The 24,774-nt window shown below is 45.1% G+C and overlaps 1 protein-coding gene and 1 pseudogene across 1 annotated transcript in view; one reads left to right on the forward strand and one right to left on the reverse strand.

The window, feature by feature from the left end:
- Positions 1-24,774, reverse strand: part of LOC146210295 (uncharacterized) — a 155,266-nt gene that overhangs the window by 65,250 nt on the left and 65,242 nt on the right. The gene's annotated exons all lie outside the window — the stretch shown is intronic.
- LOC146210296 (U6 spliceosomal RNA) lies at positions 3,925-3,982 on the forward strand (annotated as a pseudogene).

The raw sequence follows: 24,774 nt of genomic DNA on the forward strand, positions 1-24,774 counted from the left end.
TCATTAATCACAGCTGCGTAGCAAACAAGGCTCACTGCAGCAGCACGAATTGTAAGCACACCTTCACACTCACTTACTTTGTCATCTGCATCTTCCGGCACAGCAGCGCCAGGCAGCCGACGGTCGCGCGGTACTGAAGAATTGGCCAGGTGTACACTGCCTACGGTGGTGCCCGTTTCGTAGCAGAGGCAATGCCTGCCTAAAGTATATCCTCTTTACTTGTCGAGCAAAGAAGTATTCTAGTTTCCCTTGCTGAGAGTGGGGCATGCAGCCCCTCCACTCCATCACTCCATCCACTATCTTTTCACTAACGTTGAACACTTTCTTTCCACTCATCAGATTTTTCTTTTATGCCAGGGGCCTTGGCGCACGCCCCGCGGAGCTGTGTGATGCAGTCCACCAGCTCAAAATTTTCAGCTGACCTTTTGAAAGCATTACCACCAGCCCTAATTTTAAACTAAAATAAACTCAGACTTTGTACCCAGTTAGTACGCATTTATTTTTGAAAAGGCGTTGACCCCTTAATCTGCGTGAACTTTCATTTGACACCACTATGCCATCAAAAGCAAGGAGCCGGACATCCTGCCTTCTCTTTCGTTTCCAAGGGTGCTTTTCTTCTTTTTTTTTCTTGTTGAGGATTATAAGTGTATCATTTCAGTACCTCTCTCCGAGCGATTCTGAAGCTGCTTTTGTCCGGCATTCAAGCGGAAAGGAGCACACATTGCTTTTCTTTTGCAATAATGAGAGGGCTAGGTCTCGGAAAAAGAAATTTTACTTAATTTTGTTCATTTTATAGTTATTTATTGTACTTTGTTTCCTGTTTTGTTATTTTCTATCTCCTGGGTCATGAGAGAAACAGCTTTCTCAATGCTGCCCACATAGCAATATGAGTTTGAGACCCCTGCTCTATGCCCATAATGGCGTGGCAATCAATGGATAATTCATAATGAGTTTGTCTGAAAGGTAATTGTTTAGCAAAAAACTACCATATGCCACTGGTCAGCCCGGACCCACAACCTGCGCATCATGGTGTTAGAATAGAAGTGTGTGAACGGGCTGTACTGCACCGAACAGTAAGTGGCAATACCGATACTCAGATTTCCATACGCTGCCGAGAGTCTGCATTGACTGTTGGTGGCTGCGGGTTCGCTGGTTGCCGCAAGAAATGGCAGTCAGTTCTCAACTTGCATCGGTGCGCATTTCGGTTTTCTCGCTGACGCCCCCGCTCCACGCCTTTCTTCGATCATGGTATATTCTAAGTTGTAATGTAATGTAATGTGGAAAAAAGTGCATTGTTCCCCACTGCAATACAGGCTACATATTCTGCAAGGAAAAATGTCAGCTTTTTTCGATGCGAAAAGATGTCGAACAACTTCAGCTATGGCGGCCGGAGTACCAAGAAAGGACCGAGCTGTAGAGTCACTGTTTGTGAGGGGCACTTGGACCCCAGGTTTGTGTCCAAAACATGGACGACAGAGTTAAATGGGCATGTGCTGCAAAGCATTGCGCGTTTCTAGCAAAGGAAGCGGTCCCCACGATATTCTCTGCCTGCCCTGCCTATGGGCATGGACCGGCCCAAAAGCAGAGTGCGGCTTAGCCCATGGGTCGTCTGGGCCGACACATGAACATTTTTGCTGTACCCGGGGAGGGGGGGGGGGGGGGGGGGGGGGCTTAAACGTTCGGGCCTGAGCCGGATTCGGGCTTGTACACAGAGGGCCGATGTCCGATTTATAGTCACTTTGTAAGACTAAAATACAAATCCGCGGCGTCGCAGCAGCGAAACGGATGAAATAACCATGGTACGCTCAGAGAAAAAAGTTTAGTCTTAGTTTATTTATTTACTTATTATGGCACCACGGTAGCTTAGTCATTAAAGCTCTCGTGTACTGAACTGGGATACCCTAGTCTGATCCTAAATGGGAGACAGCATTTCAGTCGAAGCTGAAAGCATGGCAGGCATACTTAACGATTGCAGTTTCATTGAAGAACCCCAGGTGGCCGAAGTGATCCAGACACCTCTGCTAGGGCGTCCTCACACCTTGAGCCGGTTTGAAACCGGGACCATTGCTCCAAAAACATAGCCCTTTTTTTTTTCTTTTTTTTTTTGTGTCATGTAATTTTTTTTTTCCACGTGAGAAACTTCAAAACCAAACATGGGTATGGTTTTCATTTTGATCTGTTGATTAGAACGTCTCATAACTGAAATGGCCGCAAAGGCTTAAAGAGTTTAGAAATTTTCTTGACGATAAAATAAGATAAATTTTGAAAGAGCAAATTGTAAATCGAGTCAATCAGTGTCGTAAACAATTAGATGCGCGCCGGCCACATTGAACAATACAAACAAATATATAAAATTATTCCCCTCGGTGACAAGAGCAGCAGTCAGACACCGCTCTTGCATGTTTTAAAGCTTAAAATGCCATGTGCGGCTTGCGCTAGTGTGGTGCAGCGTGGAGTAACGTCCCAGACATGGCTCATTTTCCACACGTGCATTTGCGCAATAAATTACAGAGTAGCGCCGAATGAGGCTGTTTCAGCTATCAGCGAGCACAGATAGTCTGGTCTGCGATAAGGCGCTTCCGCATATGGTCAGTTTTATATACCACTGGAGACTAGGAACTGGAAACCTCATACAAACCACTGGGAAGGGCCAACGTTCGAACGCTTGATGAGGTGCGGTCTTTTTCAAGGTTGGTGTTCAACACTCTTGACGCCTCAGCCACAGATACATAGTTTTGCTGCTGCAGCGGCGCCATCTTTCTCGACAGGGGAATATGGGGGCGGGGGGGGCCTTCTACATGCAGAATCAGCGAAGAGCATTGCAGCCAGAACTTGTGCAGCACCTCTAGCACACCACAGGGTGGGCACACCGCCTGAGCTTCTTGTCTTTGTTCTACCGCCGTCGCCTCCAGTTCACAGATACATTAATTCGAGAAGAATATTGGCTTTCTCTTTCTTTGACAGAGGCGATACCTACGCTTGACGAACGGCAGTTTTGGAATGGCGTGAAGATTACATACGCACGCAATTGGCTACACTGCGTTTCCTCGAGATTTTATTGTCATATTTTACTGCACGCGGTATCTAAATATTAAAGCCTCCTCGCAAGAAGTCCGATGACTTTTTTTTTTTCCTAATTGAACGCGATTTCACGGATTGAAATCATGGCCAAACTGGTTGCTTTTAAGGGGGACATGGCTCTTAAAGCTATTTTTCCTATGTTTTTCAACAAATTTGATAAAACCTAGTATTCTGATTTAGTTTCTTGCACTGATTTCAAATGTGTAATTAAGTTTCAGGTTGGCCAATTATTTCAAAAGATAAACGAAATTGTTTATAATTTGCGGGAACAATGAAAAAATAACTGCACTACAAAAAATTCACATGAACACTTTGCTAGATACTAGAAAACGTAACGAATACAATCTTAGGCACACTTTTATATAACAAATATTAGCGACGTTATAGCAGTTCCCTGTTCCAAATGTGAGTGCCTTCCTGTCTGATTTAGAGCAAGATTGAAAACTTTGAACTGCTATACATCGCTAATATTTGTTAAATAAAAAAAATGCTTCTAACATTGTATTCGTCACGCTTTCTAGTACCTAGCAAAGTAACCCCGTGAATTTTTTGTAGTGCTGTTTTTCTTTGTTTCTGCAAATTATGAGAGAAGCGAAATGCAATACAGCTGACATATTTTGTGATGTGTTTGGAGACTGTAAACGGCCTAAACTAATACATTCTTTTTCAGCGAATTTCTAACAGTCTATAGTTATCATGGGAAGACGAAAGAGTCACACTGGCCATACTGCCCGAATCCGTGCGAGTCTCACTGCCTGTCGGAGGTTGGGCACACTACAAGCAGTGGCGTGCCGCGCTGGTGCGGCTCGTTCATATGCAACCCTTCAGACACCACATGGTGTCTTCAGCATGGCCCCTGCGCAAGGATGACACGCAAAATCGTGAAGCGTTCCACATTTTTCCCCTTCATGGATCACTGCCTTGTCGTGGCGGAGGGGCTTGCGAAACTCGATGAAGTCGTGAGCTCTGCTGTGTAGGGCCACCCAAGATAGACACTGGAGTTCTGACAAAATGTGATTCACTGGAGAAGGTAATGGCAACCCACTCCAGTATTTCCTGCCAAGAAAACCCTATGGCCAGTCACAATACCATTATCGATATGGCGCCGGAAGATGAGCCCCCCAGGTTGGAAGGCGTCCCACATGTTACTGGGGATGAACAAAGGGCGATTCCTAGTAGCTCCAGGACGAATAAAGCGGCTGGGCTAAAGCCAAAAGGACGCTCAGTTGTGGATGTGTCGGGAAACGACAGGAAAGTCCGATGTTGCAAGGAGATATATCACATAGCAACATGGAATGTAAGATCTATGACGCAAGGTAAACTGGATATCGTCAAGCGAGAAATGGACAGATTGAACATTGATATCTTGGGTATCAGTGAGCTCAAGTGGACCGGAATGGGAGAATTTAACTCCGGCGACCATTATGTCTTTTATTGTGGGCACGAATCCAAGAGAAGGAATGGGGTCGCTCTCATAGTAAACAGAAGAATGGGCAAAGCAGTGCTAGGGTACAACCCCAAAAACGACCGAATGATTTCACTTCGGATCCAAGGTCACCCTTTAAACATAACAGTTATCCAAGTCTATGCACCGACCACTGCTGCTGAAGAAGCTGACGTTACTGATCTCGAGCCGGGCATCCTGAAGAGTGAAGTTGAATGGGCCTTAGCCAGCCTTGCTAAGAACAAAGCTAGCGGAATTGATGGTATTCCAGCTGAGTTGCTTCAAAACCTCAACCACGACGCTGTTAACACACTGCATACATTATGTCAAAAGATTTGGACAACCCTGCAGTGGCCACAGGATTGGAGGAGGTCAGTTTACATCCCCATTCCAAAGAAAGGCAGTGCCAAAGATTGTTCCAACTACCGCACGATCGCGCTTATTTCGCATGCTAGCAAGGTGATGTTGAAAATCCTTCACGGTAGGCTGCAGCAGTATGTGGATCGGGAGCTTCCGGACGTGCAAGCTGGGTTTCGCAAGGGCAGAGGAACTAGAGACCAAATTGCCAACCTTCGCTGGATCATGGAAAAAGCAAGAGAGTTCCAGAAACCCATCTACTTCTGCTTTATTGATTATGCGAAAGCGTTTGACTGCGTAGATCACAGCAGATTGTGGCAAGCTCTCCAAGAGATGGGAGTTCCAATTCACCTCATCTGTCTCCTCAGGAACCTTTATGAAGGGCAAGAGGCCACAGTCAGAACTGGGCATGGTCTTACTGATTGGTTTCCGATTGAGAAAGGGGTGAGGCAAGGCTGCATACTGTCGCCCTGCCTATTTAACCTATATGCAGAGTGCATCATGAGGAAGGCCGGTCTGGACGAGTCTTCAGCTGGAGTGAAGGTTGCTGGAAAACGTATCAACAACCTTAGATATGCGGATGATACCACTTTAATGGCAGAAAGCGAAGTGGAACTCAAGAGACTTCTGATGCACGTACAAGAAGAGAGTGAGAAGTTTGGGCTTAAACTGAACATTAAAAAGACGAAGATCATGGCGTCTTGCCCTATCAAGTCCTGGAGCATCAATGGACAAGAAGTGGAAGCTGTGACAGATTTTCTGTTCTTGGGCGCCAAGATTACCTCGGAAGGAGACTGCAGCCATGAAATTAGGAGACGCCTGCTTCTGGGAAAGAGAGCAATGGTTAGCCTTGACCGCCTAGTAAAGAGCAGAGACATTAGTCTGCCAACCAAGATCCGTATAACCCGTGCTATGGTCTTTCCAGTTGTGATGTATGGATGCGAGAGTTGGACTGTGAAAAACGCTGACCGCCGAAGAATTGATGCGTTTGAATTGTGGTGCTGGCGAAGACTCTTAAGAGTTCCTTGGACTGCCAGAAGATCAAATCAGTCGATATTGTCGACCATAAACCCTGACTGCTCATTGGAGGGTCAAATTCTAAATAGTTGAGGATTCGACGGAAACCCGTCCGGCAAGAGAAATTCAGCATGTTGACGAAAACAGCACTCGCCGAAGTCATAGACGAAACAGAAAAAGAAAAAACAAAACATAAACACATTGACGTTTCGGCACCGCTACGGGTGCCTTGTTCACAATGGAAATGAAACGAGATGGGCCGTTGCTTATGAAGTTAAAGTGTTGCGTACAAAGTGCATGTACATCTCGGGTAGATTTCCCCGCGTCCTGTTTATCGCTTGTCATTTGGATGTGTAATGATTCCTTGAGTAGGCGGGTAGATAACAGTTTTTCCCTTTCAAGTATCTGCGTGGAATCCCAGTCAATCAGGTGGCCCGTGTCTTGATTGTGCTCTGCTAGAGCGTTAGAAGTCACTTTTTTGTTCTTTACGTCACGTTGGTGTTCCTTCAATCGTCTTCTGAAGTCGCCAGTTTCGCCTATGTAGGAAGCGCTGCAATCTTTGCAAGGAATCTTGTAGACGACGCCAGGGTAGCTTGTCTTCTGCAAAGGGTCTTTGACCCGTACCAGATGATTTCGGAGCTTGCTGGATGGTACATGGGACACTTGGACGTCGTAGGCAGCGAATATCCTGCATAAGGTTTCGCTGACGCCCTGGGCATAAGGAATGACAGCACGCTTTTTCTTTTCTCTTCTTTCTCCGGTTGGAGGGGCTGCAGAGCGTAGTTCTTGCGAACGGAGGACTTGGGAAGGGTATCCGTTTTCTTTAAGGTCCTTCCGTATGTGGCTCAGTTCACGACGTGTTTTTCTTGGGCTTGAGCAAATCCTGAAGGCCCGATTAAAAAGCGCTGAGGCAACCGATCGCTTATGCCCTAATGGGTGCACTGAATGAAAATTCAGATATTTACCCGTGTGGGTACGCTTTCTGTATACACTCGTCGCTAAACCGTTTCTTGTTCTTTCAACAAGGACGTCAAGGAAGGGGAGTCGCCCGTTGGCTTCTTTTTCCATAGTGAACTGGACGCTTTCTTGAAACGAGTTAAGGTGCCGCGGGAATCTTTCGGCGTCCTCTTGACGGATGAGGCAGAAACAATCGTCAACGTAACGAAGGAACAGTCTTGGTGGAGGGTCGAATGACGTCAGTGCGTGGTTTTCAATCGTTTCTAGGGCCAGGTTGGCACAAACCACAGAAATGGAAGCACCCATTGCTGTCCCGAAGACCTGCCTGTAGAACGTCTTGTTGAACGTAAAGTACGTGTTGGACAGGCAGAATCTGAGAAGCTGGCATAGATCGTCCGTTTCAATAGGTGTACGTTCTAGCAGAGACAAGTCGTTGTTCATAGCTGTTTTGCAACATTCGACTGCGAAGTCTACACGTAAACATGGATCTCACGTCGAAAGACACCATGACGTGGTCGTCGTCAAACGTTATTGTCTTTAGTTTTTCTACAAACTGTGCCGAGTCTTTCACGCTGGTTCTTCCGGCCAAAGGAGCAAGTACCCGGTGTAGGTAGCCCGACAACTTGTGCAATGGAGACCGGGTGAAGTCCACAATCGGGCGAAGTGGCACATCCTTTTTGTGCACCTTGGGTACCCCGTATATGGCTGGCGCGGAGCCATTGTGGCAGAGCAGACGGTTATACAGGTAGCCCTTGTCCGGTGGAACGAACTTGAAAACTTCTGTCAGACGCTTCTGCAACTCAGCTTCAATTTTCTTTGTGGGGTCTCGGGCCAACTTGGCGTATGTCGCTGTATCACTCAAAAGTGCCTCCATTTTTTGCACGTAGTGAACGCGGTCCAATACGACAACGGCGTTACCTTTGTCGGCAGGAAGTATCGCAATGTCGCTGTTGTTTGTTTTTTTTTTGTACCATCCAGCAAGCTCCGAAATCATCTGGTACGGGTCAAAGACCCTTTGCAGAAGACAAGCTACCCTGGCGTCGTCTACAAGATTCCTTGCAAAGATTGCAGCGCTTCCTACATAGGCGAAACTGGCGACTTCAGAAGACGATTGAAGGAACACCAACGTGACGTAAAGAACAAAAAAGTGACTTCTAACGCTCTAGCAGAGCACAATCAAGACACGGGCCACCTGATTGACTGGGATTCCACGCAGATACTTGAAAGGGAAAAACTGTTATCTACCCGCCTACTCAAGGAATCATTACACATCCAAATGACAAGCGATAAACAGGACGCGGGGAAATCTACCCGAGATGTACATGCACTTTGTACGCAACACTAACTTCATAAGCAACGGCCCATCTCGTTTCATTTCCATTGTGAACAAGGCACCCGTAGCGGTGCCGAAACGTCAATGTGTTTATGTTTTGTTTTTTCTTTTTCTGTTTCGTCTATGACTTCGGCGAGTGCTGTTTTCGTCAACATGTCAAATTCTAAAGTTAAAGCTCAGCTACTTTGGTCATCTGATGAGAAGAGAGGAGTCGCTGGAGAAAGATTTGATGTTGGGAAAGGTTGAGGGTCGCCGGAGAAGGGGTAGGCAGCGAACGCGATGGTTAGATGGCATTCTTGAGGCACTGCAGATGAAGTTATGTGATGTTAGAAAGATAGTGAGAGACCGGAAAGCGTGGCGTGACATGGTCCATAGGGTCACGAAGAGTCGGACACGACTGAACGCCTGAACTGAACTGAGACACCACGCTCCACATCATGTTCTACCACGGCCGGTCTCGAGGGAGAGTGCGCGCTTCTTACGGCCTTCTCCATCGCCGCGGGAACAATGGGAACGTTTCTCCTTGAGTCACGCTCTCTGCCGCCGCAAGGGGCGCAACCTGCTCACTGTTCACTCCGCGTCTGCTTCAGCGGCGGCGGGTGGCTTTTGCCTGGTTTCGCGCTGTCGCTCCCAGGTTTCGTGGTGAGTGCAGCCCCGAAATGAAAGAACACAGAAGATAGATGCTGCAGTGGCATGTCGTCAACGTACTACACACGTGAACGGAGTCTTTATATAAAAAACACTGTCGCTCAGCAAACGTTCGACAAGCATATGACGTACATTGTGGCATATGGTAGCTACTTTTGTCCATTTTAGTCCGAATTTTCCCCAAGCCTGTACAAGAATCAGAATATCAAAAAAACCTCAATGGGCAGTGAAGCTTCTTGAAGGCTAACATGACAACAAATCGTCTGCAACAGCAAAACCGTCTTTCAGCGCTAGATGCAAAACCATCCATGTAACACCAAAGATGAAAATAATTTCATAAAAATGTAATGTAAATTGCAAAATGCTTGCATGATATAAAGTATTAGTATAACAGTCAGAGTAAACGTAGGGTTGAGTGTTAAATGTTATTACAATTAATATATTAGCCAATGTGTGGTATTATAAACATTATTTTAATTTTGCAAATAAACATTGTTTTACTGAGATTTTTACATAATATTTAGCTTATTACGAAAACAATCAAAAATAGTTTGATATTCATGACACCACTTGTGCTGGAAGTGGTAAAAGGAGGCTAATAAATGATGAAAGTGATTGCAGTGACTTACAAATGAGTTCACCTGCTATATCGAAAGTATGCAAGAAACTTCAAAAGCGTTAAAGAAGGACACTCTCACTGAAGACTCATTTCAAGCCCTATATAGCGACCCATTGAGGCTCTCTTCGAGAAAGTAAGGTTAATGTGCGGAAGGGAATGACATATGCTAGATGCGAAGGCCGTAACAGCTAGCGGCACATGACTACATTGTCAAGACGGACGTTTCATCTGAGAGCGAAATCCAGGCACCTTGCGTCGATGCCAAAAAAAATAAAAAAATGTAATTTCTGCTGTGCCGCAATCAGTAACCGAGGAATTGAAGGAAGTGATGGCATATCCTGCCATCCCATTTCCCACTGTCCCATATTCCGGTTTAGCTTACATCGGTTAATATATTGTTAAGTTAATCCACTTCGGGTCGACGCTTGCGCTATTCTTGAAACTAGCGAAAGAAGCAGCCCCATGTAAGTACACGCTTCTACGAGAACAATATTCTAATTTTGAAGTCAAGAGTTTGACGGAAGCCCGTCTGGTCGGGATGGGACATGACGGAAAATAAACGACACCGACCAAAAGAAGAAAGATGGAATGACGTTTCGGCTCCCATACGGGAGCCTTGTTCACAATCTAACAACAAGGCTCCCGTATGGGAGCCGAAACGTCATTCCATCTTTCTTCTTTTGGTCGGTGTCGTTTATTTTCCGTCACGAACAATATTCTAGTGGACTGCATTATCCGAAACCAGAGCTTGTTGTCCTGTTGGACAAGCTTTTCTTTTTGTTTTGTTTTTTTGAAAAAGCTGCCGTACACCTACTACACACAAAGGTTCTCGAAGTACTTAAGATACTGATTCAATCAGCACTTGAGAATTCAACACTGAGTTGCCCGAAAGAAATTGACAACAGCCATGTTATTAGGTCCGCTTCTTTGATATTTGAAAATTTTCTCAGAATTCTTTTTCTCAATTAATTATACCAAGAAAGTGACAGAGAAGAACGAGAGGACAATTAACTCTTTGTGTGCACAAGCCGCGCAGGAAGGTTTTGAGACTGAATTTTCTAGACGCAGGTACCATTTTCATGAATTGGTGAATATGAAGAGCAAATTTATTGCTTGCCGCTCTTTTCAATTCTGCTTAAGTGTTTATGCCCATTTCCTTGATTAAAAGTAGTCGCGGGACTACATATATACATCTTCGGTCTTTTAACCGACTGATATGTTTTGAACGAAGCTAGAACAGCCCACTCCACCAACCAAGTGAAATTTTAACTATATGAGTAAATTTTTGTTCTTTACTCTGAATCTGAGACGCGCCATGAATTTTCGCCGGTGTCTCTTTTGATCTAAACGGAAACGGTAGCAGTTGACAGAATCTCCACCCAGCAGTTCACCATGCAATCACGTCAGGTCGCGCTACACCTGCTTACAACATTCAAAGGCACATTGCATAAATTTATTTTTTGTACAAAACTTAGGGGCAAAAAATGTTGAAGTGTACCCGACGCTTCATTCGACCGCGCACGGCCGCACTGACGAGGACGCGCGCGCGAGAGCGGATTGTTGACTGTATATTATTCCTCGTACACGATAAATGCTCGATGCTGATTACGGTCTTTGTATAAACCATAAGGGGCGAAATGTTAGGACCATGCCGGTTGCAACTGACGCGGGCGGAGCTAAGAGCGAGCGCGCGTTTCCCTTGCACATGAACGGCTCTAGCCGAGGAGCAGCAGTGGGGCGGTGGCGACCCCACCGAGGCGCCGCGGGCGGTGGAAACAGACCCCATTGGAGAGGCCGTAAGAGAAGAGAAGCGCGCTCTCCCTCGAGACCGGCCGTGGTTCTACTTGGCACTTGCTGTATTTCATTTTAAACCAGCCAAAAGACGAGACAGAGAATAGAAGCGAACGAGATGAGGCTGGCTTCTCTGTTTCTCGTCTTTTGGCTGGTTTAAAATGAATGATTACCAACTCGCCCAGTCAACAACCTTGTTGCTGTATTTGCAGGGCATTCCCACGTCTGCTGTTATGGTTTAGTTTAGCACTGGTGAACGCTGTCTATGTTGGGATACATGCATCATAAATAGCTTGAAAGTAAAAGATTGCAAAGCCGTCATTGTAGCTAGTTTGTAAAGCATGGAATGCATAATGTGGACATTAGGTGGCATAATAAACATGCCACCTCAATGGTGGCATGTTTCTTTTTTTTTTTTTCTAATTTGCAATGAGTTATCTTTTATTTGAGATAAGATACACTGCTAATTACCATTCATCACCCATGCAGATCTTGTTTTTAATTAGTTTATTATATGCTTTCCTCAGTTTCATTCTGTTGGCCTGCATACCTGTGTCGTAACAGGGCCTTTATATATTGTTACGAGGTTTACTTAGACAGATCTTAGGATGCGCTAGAGATTAGCACACCAGAGCGGGCAAAACCAGCTTCCTCTTCTTCTTCTGCTTATCCCGCCAAGCCTCCTCCTCTCCTAATACAAGACCGCGGGAAGTGCGTGACACTGCCCCCTTCGTAGACGATGCCCACCGGACGAGTCAAGGTTGGTCACGTTGATAGAAGGGCTTCATGCGGGCCACGTGGACTACTTGAGTCTTCTGAGAACGACGACCTTGGGTGGTCAGGCGAGAGACTACAAAGTTGACTGCGCTGAGGCGTTCCAGTACAACGAAAGGACCAGTATAGTGGTGCAACAGTTTCTGGGACAAGCCGCGCTTACGCAGTGGCGTCCAAAGCCGCACCAAATCACCAGGGGTATAATTAACATCTTGATGACGCTTGTCGTAGCGTTGCTTGTAGCGTTCCAGGGAGGCAAGTGTGCGAAGTCTAGAGAGTCGGCGAGCTTCTTCAGCCAAAGAGAGAGTATGCGCAAGTGAACTTTCAGCAGGGAGTGAGAAAGGTAAAGATGTGTCCAGAGTAGTTCGTGGAGGTTGTGCGTAAAGAAGAAAAAACGGACTGTAGCCTGTCGTTTCGTGCCTAGCAGTGTTAAAGGCGTACGTTATAAATGGGAGGACTTCATCCCAGTTTTTGTGGCGGGAGTCGACATACATTGCGAGCATAATGCTAAGCGTACGATTGGTGCGTTCAGTAAGACCGTTTGTTTGTGGGTAGTAAAGAGTTGAATGGCGAAAATGGGATGAGCAGAGGCGAAGAAGTTCTACAACTTCTGCCGTAAACTGTCGCCCTCGGTCACTTATTAACACTCGAGGAGGCCCATGTCGAAGAATGATAGACCGTAGGAGGAAAGCCGATACATCAGAAGCAGTGGCTGATGGTATGGCAGCAGTTTCACAGTACCGCGTAAGGTAATCTACGCACACGATTACCCAGCGGTTTCCATTGGAGGATCAGGGAAATGGTCCTAGAAGGTCAATTCCCGCCTGTTCGAATAGGGTTCGTGGTGGCGTTATAGGCTGAAGATGGCCTGGCGGAGAGCAGGTTGGGTGCTTGAAACGCTGGCACTGGAGGCAGCTGGCCACATAACATTGAGTAGTTTGACGCATCTTCGGCCAATAAAAACGTTCCTTAGTCCTGTGCAATGTCCTGGCGATGTGGCATTGTCGTGCATTACCCGAAGAACCTGACACCTAAGACTTGTAGGAACTACCAGAAGAAACCGCGCACCTACTGATGAGTAGTTCTTCCTGTATAATAGACCGTCACGAATGCAGAATGAGGGCAGAGGGTTCCGGGAACTTGCTGCATTAAAAAGCGGTGCCAACTCCTTGTCGTTCCGCTGCGCAACCTTGAATTCACCAACATCGGGGAAGCTTGGAGAGATGGCAGCTGTATATTCGTCCAAGATCTCATTGTCGCAATCAGTTGTTTCAAGCGGCAACCGTGACAGGCAGTCAGCATCGCCGTGCTTACGACCACTCTTAAAAGACACACTAAAATTGAATTCTTGCAGGCGCAAAGCCCACCGCGCAAGGCGTCCATAGGGGTCACGAAGGTTTGCAAGTCAACATAAGGAATGATGGTCCGTCACAATTTTAAATGCACATCCATAAAGATATGACCTAAACGTTGAAAACAACAGCTGAGCTTTCCTGTTCTGCTACTGTGTAATTACACTCAGCCTTGCTCAAAGAACGGCTTGCATATGCAACGACATGTTCATTGCCATTGTCCAACTGCGCTGGCGTCAGTGTGAAGTTCTGTTGGAGCTGATGGCCAGAAGTGGCCTAGTACAGGCCCAGATGTCAAAATAAATTTTAACTGGTGAAAGACAGAGTCACAATCGGCAGTCCACTTGAAAGGTACATCTTTTTGCAGAAGACAAGTAAGGGGATATGCTAGGTCAGCAAACTTTGGAACAAAACGCTGGAAATAGGAGCAAAGCCCCAAAAAGCTCTTCAGCAGTTTTAAAGATTTCGGCGGTTTAAAACAAGTGACAGCTTCGATCTTTTTCGGATCAGGCCTGATTCCATCCTTGTCTACGAGATGTCCAAGTACCACAGTCTGGCGTTCTCCAAAACGACATTTCTTGGAATTGAGTATCAGACCGGCTTTTGCAATACACTCCAAGACAATCTTTAATCGACTGTTGTGTTCACGAAAAGTAGTCCCGAATATCACTACATCGTCCAAATAACACATACAAATGTGCCAGTTCAGTCCGCGCAAAACTGTATCCATGAATCTTTCGAACGTGGCTGGCATAATCCAAACGGCATCACATTATATTCATACAGCCCATCTGGGATGATGAATGCCGTCTTTTCTTTATCCTCCGGGTGCATGGGGATTTGCCAATAGCCTGATCGCAGGTCAACTGAGGAAAAATAGGAGGCAGAATGTAAACAATCAATGGCGTCATCAATACGTGGCAGGGGATACACGTCCTTCTTGGTAACAGTATTCAGCCGTCGATAATCAACACAAAATCACCATGTGCAGTTTTTATTTTTCACTAGTATCACAGGGGCAGCCCACGGACTAGACGATTCCTGAATGATGCCCTTATGCAGCATATCACGAACCTGTTTTCGATTGTTTGTAGCTCTGATGGGGATCCACGATAAGGCTTCTGATGGATTGGATCAGCAGTCCCAGTATGAGTACGGGAAATAGGAATCCATGGTGGTGAGTCCCGAGAGAAATCGAAAGCCGCAGTATGTTTGGACAGAACTTCTACTAAACTGTAACGGTCACTTGTTGGCAGGGACTTGTTAATCATGGCAAGAAATTTTGTCTTATCTACTTCTGAGCATGCGGTAGGCTGGGAATTGTCTGTGCTGAGCACTGCCACTTATTTAAAAGCATCTTCGTCAAAGTTGGCAAGTTTTAGACCACGTGGCAATACAACAGGTTCGTTAGAGCAGTTAGTCGTCCACAAAGAAGAATGGCCATTCATGACTGAGATGACGCAGCGGGGAATAAGAATACTTTTCTTCACGCAGTTGAGGGTGAGTGGTTCAACCACAGCGACGAACTCATCACTGGCACAGCTTGAACTAACAACTTGTATAAATTCTGCTGACATTGCTGGAATAACTGTGTCGACCGAAACCGAAAGCGTGCTGGGATTGGTCCGCGAATTTTCGCACAAAGCAGATTCAATTCGAGTGCTCACAGAAATGTCTCCGTTGCGGAAGTCGAGAGTGGCCCCACATTGTTCCAGAAAATCGAGTCCAAGAATTACGTCATGCGTTGATCGAGCAAGTACTGCAAATTAAGTTCGGAATGTTCGGCCGCCGATTACGAGGTTCACGGACTCCAAGTGGGTTAAGTGGTTCGCCACCAACACCACACAGTGTCATCGCTCTATCCCAACCAAACATAACTTTACGACCAAGGCAGTTTTTAAAAGAGAGGCTTATAATAGAAATGGTTGCACCTGTTTCCAACAACGCCATAGTATGTACACCGTCCACAAACACTTCAATTCGGTTTTTTAACATCGAAACAGACAGAGGCATCGGTAAGCTAGAATCATTTGCGACCTCACCTCCATCGGCCGCACTCGCTAGTTTCCCGGAGGTGGCGACCGTCGTCGGGGAGAAGGGGAGCGTCGTAGGCGCCGAGATGGTGGTGTCAGGCTACGGTCAGAGGCCGGGGATTCGTTTCGGTTCAGCGCCATTCTGTGTTCTTGTCGGCTAGCTGTTGTTCTGTACTCATTCCGGCCAGGTGTTCTTATATATGGATCATCATTGTCTGCAGGAAACATTGCATTGGAGTTCACCCACTGTCGGCGATAGTGCTGGTACGGATGGCGGTTGCGGCAAAAACGCGAAATGTGGCCGATCATTCCACAGGCATAGCACACTGGCGGCTCAAGTTCATTCGATGAATAAGGCTCATCGTCACTTGGATTAAACGCATTGTGTTCTGGATGTAGTCAACGAGGAGGTCAAGAGTTCTCGCTGTTGTAGGCGTTGATGGTGAGAGGTTGCATGTTTGGGCGATGAGCTGCAGAGCATCGGATATCCGAAGGAGTTGTAACAGAGGGAGTATAACCGGTAGAAGAGGTGCCACTGTCCGACATGGCCCCCAATATCTGGATGCCTCCGAAGCTCCTCGCGGACGATCTGTCGAATTGTATCTGCCATGCTCGTCGCTTCAGACACATCCACACTGACGACGGTTGTGACATTAGGCAACCGACCAAACTTCGGAATAATACGGCATCGCTTCAAACCTTCAAACGTGCAGCAGTGTCGTGTTACATCAGCGGTAGTATTCAAATCCTCCTTGCAGATGAGAAAGTTGTACACATCTTGCGCTATTCCTTTGAGGAGGTGGCCCACTTTGTCTTCCTCTGTCATCCGAGCGTCAACTATTTTGCATAGCTTGAGGACTTCTTCTATATAAGTTGTGCAGGTCTCCTCCGGTACTTGCGCTCGCTGAGCCAGAGTCTGTTCGGCGCTCTTTTTTCGAGCATCGGCATCACCGAATCCCGTTCTCATTTCTTCCATGAAGAGATCCCAGGTGGTAAGGGATGCTTCATGATTGTCAAACCATGTTAATGCAGTTTCTTCAAGAAAGAATACCGCATTCGCCAGCTTGGTATTCGCATCCCAGCAGTTGTATTTGCTCACCCGATTGTAGTGGGTGAGCCAGTCATCCACGTCTTCCCCAGGCTTGCCATAAAAGTGTCGGGGTTCCCGATAAGGCTGTGGGGTGGTCAGTTGTGCTGCTGGCATGGGCGGCGTTGAAACATCTGCTTGCGCCATCTCAGTCCGTAGGAGGGGTAGCCCAGCAATTCTGCTTCGGCGATGTAGGAGAGGTTCCGTGGTGCTCTTTAGCCCGCAAACTCCACCACACTTGTTAAGAGGTTTATTTAGACAGATCTTAGGATGCACTAGAGATTAGCACACCAGAGCGGGCAGAACCAGCCTCCTCTTCTTCCAATAAAGGACCGCGGGAAATGCGTGACAATATTTTTCCTTCTCTGCTAAATAGAAGAGCATGAGCCTCTCATAGCCTGTGTTGCTTTGGGATATTAAATCCCATAAACCAGACCAGCATAAGCCTCATTTCTGGCAGTCTCAATGTCGTAGATCCATTTCATTGAACCTCTTTGTTAATAAGTTAATAATAAGCTTGTCAAGCATACGTCAGACAAAAACATACAGTATTATGGGTGTGACACCATGAAGGTGTCAATCATTATAAATGTCACAAGTGTTGGGCAGGCATGGAGGGCCCATCATTAACATGTTAAAATTAAGGAAGCTCCGGTGCCACTCAAGCGAAAACATGAGAAGCTACTGACAGAAAGCCATTGAGTAGGGCATCTGAAGGAGGAAAGGGCTATCCTTGAGTGCAGTCTATCCTCACTGAAGTTATTACTGACCAGTGCCTTGGAAATTTTATCAGAACAGGCATGGATAAATAAAAAAAAATTATTTACACAAGATACACAAGTGGGCGTGGGACAGCAGCGATGATGGTGCTAAAGCCTTTCTACTTGCTTACGCAGTTGCTCGTGATCTACTACAACTTCCCTGCTTTTTGCCTGGATTTGCCTGGAGGACAACCCTTGCTGCCAAATGCTGCCCGTTTCCACGGACTCTTCTCAGCCGGTTATTGTCCTGCCACTTTGAACTTCGCGCCGTTGGACGACAAAAACGCGCTGCCACCGCGCTACGACAAGCAAGACACACCGCCACCGTCATCAAATAGCGTGCAGTGTATAAATTGTCAACCGATGCATCCGCTCGTCAGTGGGCGTGGGACAGCAGCGATGATGGTGCTTACGCAGGTCAGTTGCTCACTTTCACTATATTCTAAGCGTACTAGTAATCGCTGTTTACTGCTTGTCCCATGCCCACACACTTTGGGATGCACCGTTGCCAACATGTTGTGAAGTTGCTTTTGTTGTCAGGGGATGTAGAGTCGAACCCTGGTCCAAACAAGCAAGGCCTGAGTAACGAGGATATATTAGTTGCAATTAATGACCTGAAAAAATCTATGGAATCGCGCCTTGAGGAAGTAATGGCCTCTTTGAGCGAGGTAAAGGCCAGTCAAAAACAGCTAGAGACCGGTCAAAAACAGCTAGAGGCCAGTCAAAAGCAGCTTGAAGACATAGTGTCAGACGCATTACATCGACTGGCAGCTCTACAGCACTTCTGGATGGGGCTGACGTGAAACACTTCGTAACTAAAGCTGTTCTTGATGAAAGCTATCTTCTGCGGACACGCCTTGATGAATTTGAAGATCAGTCTCGAAGAGATAATCTTATATTTTACGGTGTCGATGATGCAGCAGATGAAACATGGGCGGAATCTGAGCAGAAGATACGGAGACGCCTTCTGAGCTCATTTTCCCTTGAACTAACCTTGAATATATTCATAAATGAATATATTCCCACTCGTCGCGTTTCCTGCTCCAAACAGGCACCCTGGTTCAGCATATCGCTAAAGCGCCTCCTAAATAAGAAGCGCATTTTCCGGCAGCTGAAAAATTCAAAAATTGCTGATAAATGGCCCCTTTATCGTGCTGTCGCGTCACAGTACAAGCAGGCGCTGCAAAGCGCTAAGCATGTTTTTTATCATGACACACTGCCTCATTTGCTCGTTTCTAACCCGCAAAAATTTTGGAACGTCGTAAATATGCGCAAAACAAAAGAGGTCCGACTTCGCTCTATAAATAATATCCCGGTTCCCCCTCACAAGTGTTGCATTGCTTTGAACAATACATTTTTCTCATCCTTTAGTAATTCCGTGGTTTCCACCTTACCCGATATTGCGGTTTCTGAATCGATTCAGATGGAGCCTATAACTATCAATGATGAAGGTGTTGACAGGCTTATTCAGAAAGGAAAGCTTGCTTCAGCTGCAGGGGTCGACGGTATTAGTTATAAGTTCTTGAAGAGTACAAGTTTATATTCATCCATGATGTTGTCCGAACTTTTTACGCAGTCCATCCGCCTGACGACTGGAGGATCGCCAAGGTGGTTCCAGTCCACAAGTCTGGTGACGTTCATAATCCTAATAACTACAGGCCTATTTCCTTAACATCTATTCCATGCAAGCTCCTTGAACATATTATCTATTCACACCTTGTTGACTAACTAATTCGTTTTTTACAGATTCACAGCATGGTTTTCGTAAGCATCATTCATGTGAAACTCAATTAATTGCATTCACTAATGACTTGATTTTTGCACTGGACCACTCTTCTCTCATTGATTGCATATTTATCGACTTTGCAAAGGCTTTTGACACCGTGTCACACCAACTGTTACTTTATAAGTTAAGTAAATTAAATATTGATAATGGTATTTTAAAGTGGATTGAGTGTTTTTTAAGTAATCAAAGTCGGTGTGTAAATGCTAACGATCATGACTACCCCATTTCCCCCGTAACCTCTGGCGTTCCGCAAGGATCAGTTCTAGGACCTCTTCTTTTCCTTATCTATATTAATGATCTTCCTTCCTCAGTTACTTCCAAAATAAGACTTTTCGCTGATGACTGTGTTTTGTACAGAGAAGTTATTAACCAAGATGATGCATGCGCTCTTCAAAATGATCTGAACATAATTGGAACTTGGTGTAATACCTGGCTTATCAAACTAAATGTTAACAAATGTAAATTAATGAGAATTACGCGCACGACTAATCACAACATTCCGTGCTCATACTCTCTTGATCACACCCCACTGACTAAAGTTAACAAGTATAAGTATCTTGGTGTTCAAATAACTGATGATCTGTCCTGGAAGGCTCACATTGAATATATTACTAACGATGCCAATCGCATGCTCGGCTTCATTCGTCACAACTTTTCCCTTGCCCCTATCTCTGTGAAACTACTGCTCTACAAAACACTCGTCCGCTACTCCAGTGTGGGACCCATACACTAACTCTCTCATTGTGTTGCTCGAGTCCATCCAAAATCACTCTGCAAGGTTCACAATGTCTAATTACTCCCGCCATGCCAGTGTTACAGAAATGAAAAGAACGCTTAATCTTCCGGATCTTGCCACTCGGCGCCGCATTTCGCGCCTCTGCACATTTCATAAAATATATTACGGCAACGAAAACTTAAAGCAGTCCCTGTTTACTCCTCCGGCGCACATATCGTCCCTCAGAGATCACCACCTAAAGGTGCACAGTGCAATTCCCCAGAACTGCCTCGGACTGGAATCACCTGCCCTCCACCGTCGTCGTCATCAAGGATTCTGAAAAATTCAAGGATACTGTTAATGCTTATGAATTGTAACTGTTTATTTGTTTGTTTCTTTTTATTCTTTTTTTTTTTTCCCCCACTCCTCTCTGCAACGCCTGACCGGCCTTGAGAGTAATAAAATGAAATGAAATGAAATAGGGAGTGGAAATGTGCTGCTTATTGATGTGAACTCCGAACGAGTCTGGTGGTGCTTGAGCACATCATAGCGGTATAGTCCACATTTCTCAAGCTAAAATAGTCACGTTTTTAGTAAAGCTAATCGTTCGGGCATTAAGTATAGAAACAAGCATTGCATTTTCTGCTAGTTTGTTCCAAACTGTTGATCAAGTCATTTGTGTTATTTTAAACATCTGCACATGTTAGTCTTGTATTTTCAGCAATGCATTGATCTTTGAATAAATTAAGGAATCAAATAGGTTATTTTGGTATGTCAGGTATTCAGCTATTGAAATCATTTGACTTTAGAAACGTGCTCCAAAGTGCTCGAGCCTGCTTCCACCTCTCCAAGTCTGTTTGTGGTTCAGGTCATTACTGACAATTCTGCATGACTGAATTGATGTCTTCAGTTTGGAGTTTTGTGGAGGGTTGCATCCATTGGGAAGAGTGAAAAATGGCTGCCAAAGATAAGGAACGCTCCATTATGAAAATTCCGATTGTTATTGGGCAACCATCTATCTCAGGAATGATGGCACTTGAAAGTGCTTTGGCTTGAGGTACTCGCACTGCTTGGGCTAGGCCAGTGCAGCACTTCATCTTACAGGAGCATATGCACCTAATTTTGGTCGCATTTTGCACGTTAACGACATGCAAGACTGGTTTTCATCTTCACCTGTTAAATAATGTATAATTGATTTTTTGTCTCATCCGTTTCAGGATGTCTATACTCCATTACACACTGAATGTTAGCAGTGGTGCTACTGCACTTAAAGTCAAGTGTTGGTCTATATTTGCAATATTTTTTAGCTGCTTTGAGAATTATGATGCTCATGGACCGCCTCCTTAACGACATGAACTGGTGTATTTGTGATGAGGACCGTATATTAAAGACAGCCAGGGGTTTTATGATGCTGGCATTGTAGCAACTGTTGTGGTTTGGCTAGGGATTTGGCCATCTTGTGGTTGTTGTCTGTTTGCTGTGGCCACCCTCAAAGTAAAGAGCTGTGGTCCTGTTCCATAGTTTGATAACTTCTTGTTACTTGTATGAAAACTACTGTTTGGCACAAAATGACTTGTGGCTGCCATCATGTGCATTATAGAGGGCGAGCGACTACATTTGGGTGGAACAGTTCCTCATTCTTTTCCACAACCCATAAGAAGGATTTCGCAAGTTTAGAAAATGAAAAGTCCACAGCTGAGTCAGTCGCAATTCTGGAATCATGCTGTGTAGTCAACAAACGTTACAATCCGAGAGCAACGCATGTCGGCTAATGAACAGTGCAAGCAAAACTTCTTGGATACAGCAGCAAATGAAAACGTGCACACTTGGTTTTCAAGATGTCTCAACGTTTATTTATATGCTTCGCAACCTACCAAAGCCCGCACGCTTGGCGTTATACCAAAGTACAATCAGCTGTCTGTTCTGCTGTCTGCGGCCAGTGTTAATAACTTCATATCAATTCTTTACCACCTACGGTGTCCATTTCTGCTGTGCATGTGCACTGCAGTGATACATTGTTGCACGCATGCAGAGAGCACTAGTACTGGCCTTACTTAGGGTAACCTTTTCGCTGTTTGGCTTTTCTCATTCTTGAGCTATGCTACAGGGTGCACACTTTTCTTCTTGTCTGGTTCCTTTGACGAGTCATGAATTCAGCATTTGTGCTTCTTTCCTTTTTGAGGGTGTAGTGACCATATGCAAATCCACTATTAGAATATATGAGCTGCTGCATAGCTTTTGGTACGTCTCTGAGTTTCTCTGAGTGTTTTGTTATTGCTCTGAGCTCGCATACTTTTTGTTTTTTCTCCCCATGACAGCAGATTCTGCACGTGACTGATGCTAGTCAAGAGATCACAACAGCTGCCCACCTTTCAAAGCATGGCATTCCCTGGTCCAAGTTGACTGCTCCCTGTGCTCAACAGTGTACTCACAAGTCTGCACTTCACTTACGAGCGTAATGGCAACACACACACGTTTGGCCATAGCTTCTGTGTCAAAATAAAGTATTCCTACCTAGGTGCCTTTTCATTCGTTAATGGTTGGAGTAATAAACACTCTAGTGCCAAAACACATTTATGTTTAGACTGCGTGCCTTCTGCATCACTTCCCTTTTGTAGCCTACCTAGAAAGGCAAGTATTTACTGTACGTGTCATAGAATCCCATGTATTTCTGTTATTCCTTTTGAGACAGGAAATAATCTGCAAGACCAGTGAAGTAAGAAAAGTTCACAGATATGTTTCGTAGACAATTTTTAGAGGTAAGCCCAAATAAAGATGTTTGGAACTGCAGACAGGGCCTGGTGATGGAAAGGCAAAGTGGGTGGTGTTTGTTGAATTGCATAAGAGAGGTTTAATTCAATAATTTGCAGACGAGCAGCAGAGTTCTTGATTGCAATGCCCTTGGCTGTGGGATACTTACACCCATACTGTTACCTCATGTAATGCTCAAACATTTGCCAATGCTAATCACTCCACTAAAATATTGCAATCTTGGCCCTTCAAAGTGGATTGTGTTCAATAGCGAGGTGACATGCTTGTAGCAATGACCTTGAAGGATACACGCTATTGCTGTGCCTCTATGCTACTGGGGTGGTGAGGCAGCATAAACAGTAATTCTTGCCATGTAACAATAGCTGAAGCCCTCGCCTAATTCAATGTGACTGCAATAAAAGGCCATATTCACCAAAAAAAGAAATTTGAGGATGACTGGCAGATGGTCTGTGTGATGTGGGGACCATGGTACAGTCCAGCTGCCTTTGCCATGAGAATCAAACTCAGAATCCCAAGTCAGATGTGTGAGTTCATTTACATAATGTGGTAATTAGTAAACTCACAAATTGGTGTGTGATAAAAGCACAAACTAAGATCGGTGAATAAACAAATAGCCAACTAAATGTACAGGGATGAGGATACATAAGTCGTAAATGCTGTGGCATGTTTTCCTTAACAGCGGTGCTCAGGTGCCCCCGAAATATTTGTTGCATTTGCTCAATTTAGGTGTATTTCAGGTTCTGGTACAACCTCTCCCACACCTTTAGGCACAGCAATTGTAAATACAATCAGCAGTTCAAAAAATAGCATTGTCAAGATGACTGTTCAAAAAACTGAGAAATAGTAATGAAGTTATGTATAGCAGCAAAAGTTGCTACACTGTATCATCAGCATGCACTTGTGATCCCAGCCATTTTTGGAACCATAAATGCAGTATTAACTTCAGTCGTTCATGAATTCAGTTTCAGACTATCCTCATGTTTGAAAAGATTTTAATGATGAAACCTTCAGCTTAATACTTCTAGTAGCCTGAGTATTCTGAAGCATAGTATTGTTGCCTTACTTAATTGCTTGGCACACTTTCATATTTTGCAGTGAGAAATTTTCTTAAGAGCCTAAAAAAGTGAAAAATTTGGCAGTACTCTGTCAGGGGCAAAGCAAGCTTTTGGAAAAAGAAAATAGAGTAGATGTCTCTGAGTGGACACCCCATGTGCACTGTGAATGAAACTAATGAGCAAAAAAAGACAGCATATGCTTTCAAGTAAAGTATTGCAATGCTTGATACTGCATAGAATTCTTCCTGGCACACACATGGATTTGATATCTCAAGCTGCCAGTTTCCATCAGGCAAGTATGATATCTGCTAGTTCCTATACAGCACCTTCGTGCTTTCGCACTGGCAAGCCCCGTTTTGCGAGAGGGTACCTTTCTAAGTGAACTCTGCTAGGCTTAACCCTGATTTCCACGAAATATATAGGGAAGGGTGCTTAAACCAGATGCTATAAGACTAATGAAGCAAATGGAGCAGCACTTCCACCCCTGCATTTAGGATGGATGCAAAGAAAGGAATACTGCAATCAAATTCTAAGTTCAAAAGGCAAGCCACCATGTCAGTGTTACCACTCAGTATCATAATTTCTAAGTTCAACATCACAGGAAAGACAATTGTGCCATTAAAAGGAGGATGTGCTCAAGCTGAACACCGTTCAGCATGGTCCAGTTACATATATATATTCCTGCAGATTATAATCACAGTTTCCATATTGTAAGGAATCTTTATCAACCATGCTTTTATTTATGTGTTTATTTACCCCTCAGATGTCCCACTGTGAGACTTTACAGGAGGAATGGGCTTGTGCACAGTGATAAATGGTGACAGGCTAGTGGTATACATGGCTATGATGAGACAGGTTCTTCAATGGCAGTATTGAAGCTTACAGAATCACTGATAAGGGATGATTCCAGTTGTGAACAGTGCTTACGAAGAATGACTCATGAAATGCAGTTGTGCGGGCACGCGGTGAAACGACACTTTTACGATGGCCTGTGCGAGGTGTTCTATACACTGGTTAGCCGAGACGACTGCCATGAGGTCTTGTATGAAAAGCTTGTGATAAAGGCATGAAGTACAGTGATGAGAACAGAGATTTCATGGCAGAGATGCTGAAGGAGTATTCGAGGGAATCAAACTGGTGGCATGGTTTTGAACAGGCTCATAAGGTTCAGTAAAGTTACAGTAGTGTGGAT

This window comes from Amblyomma maculatum, chromosome 1, assembly GCF_055883805.1.
Source record: "Amblyomma maculatum isolate TAMU_Amacu chromosome 1, ASM5588380v1, whole genome shotgun sequence".
NCBI classification, from domain to species: Eukaryota; Metazoa; Arthropoda; class Arachnida; order Ixodida; family Ixodidae; genus Amblyomma; species Amblyomma maculatum.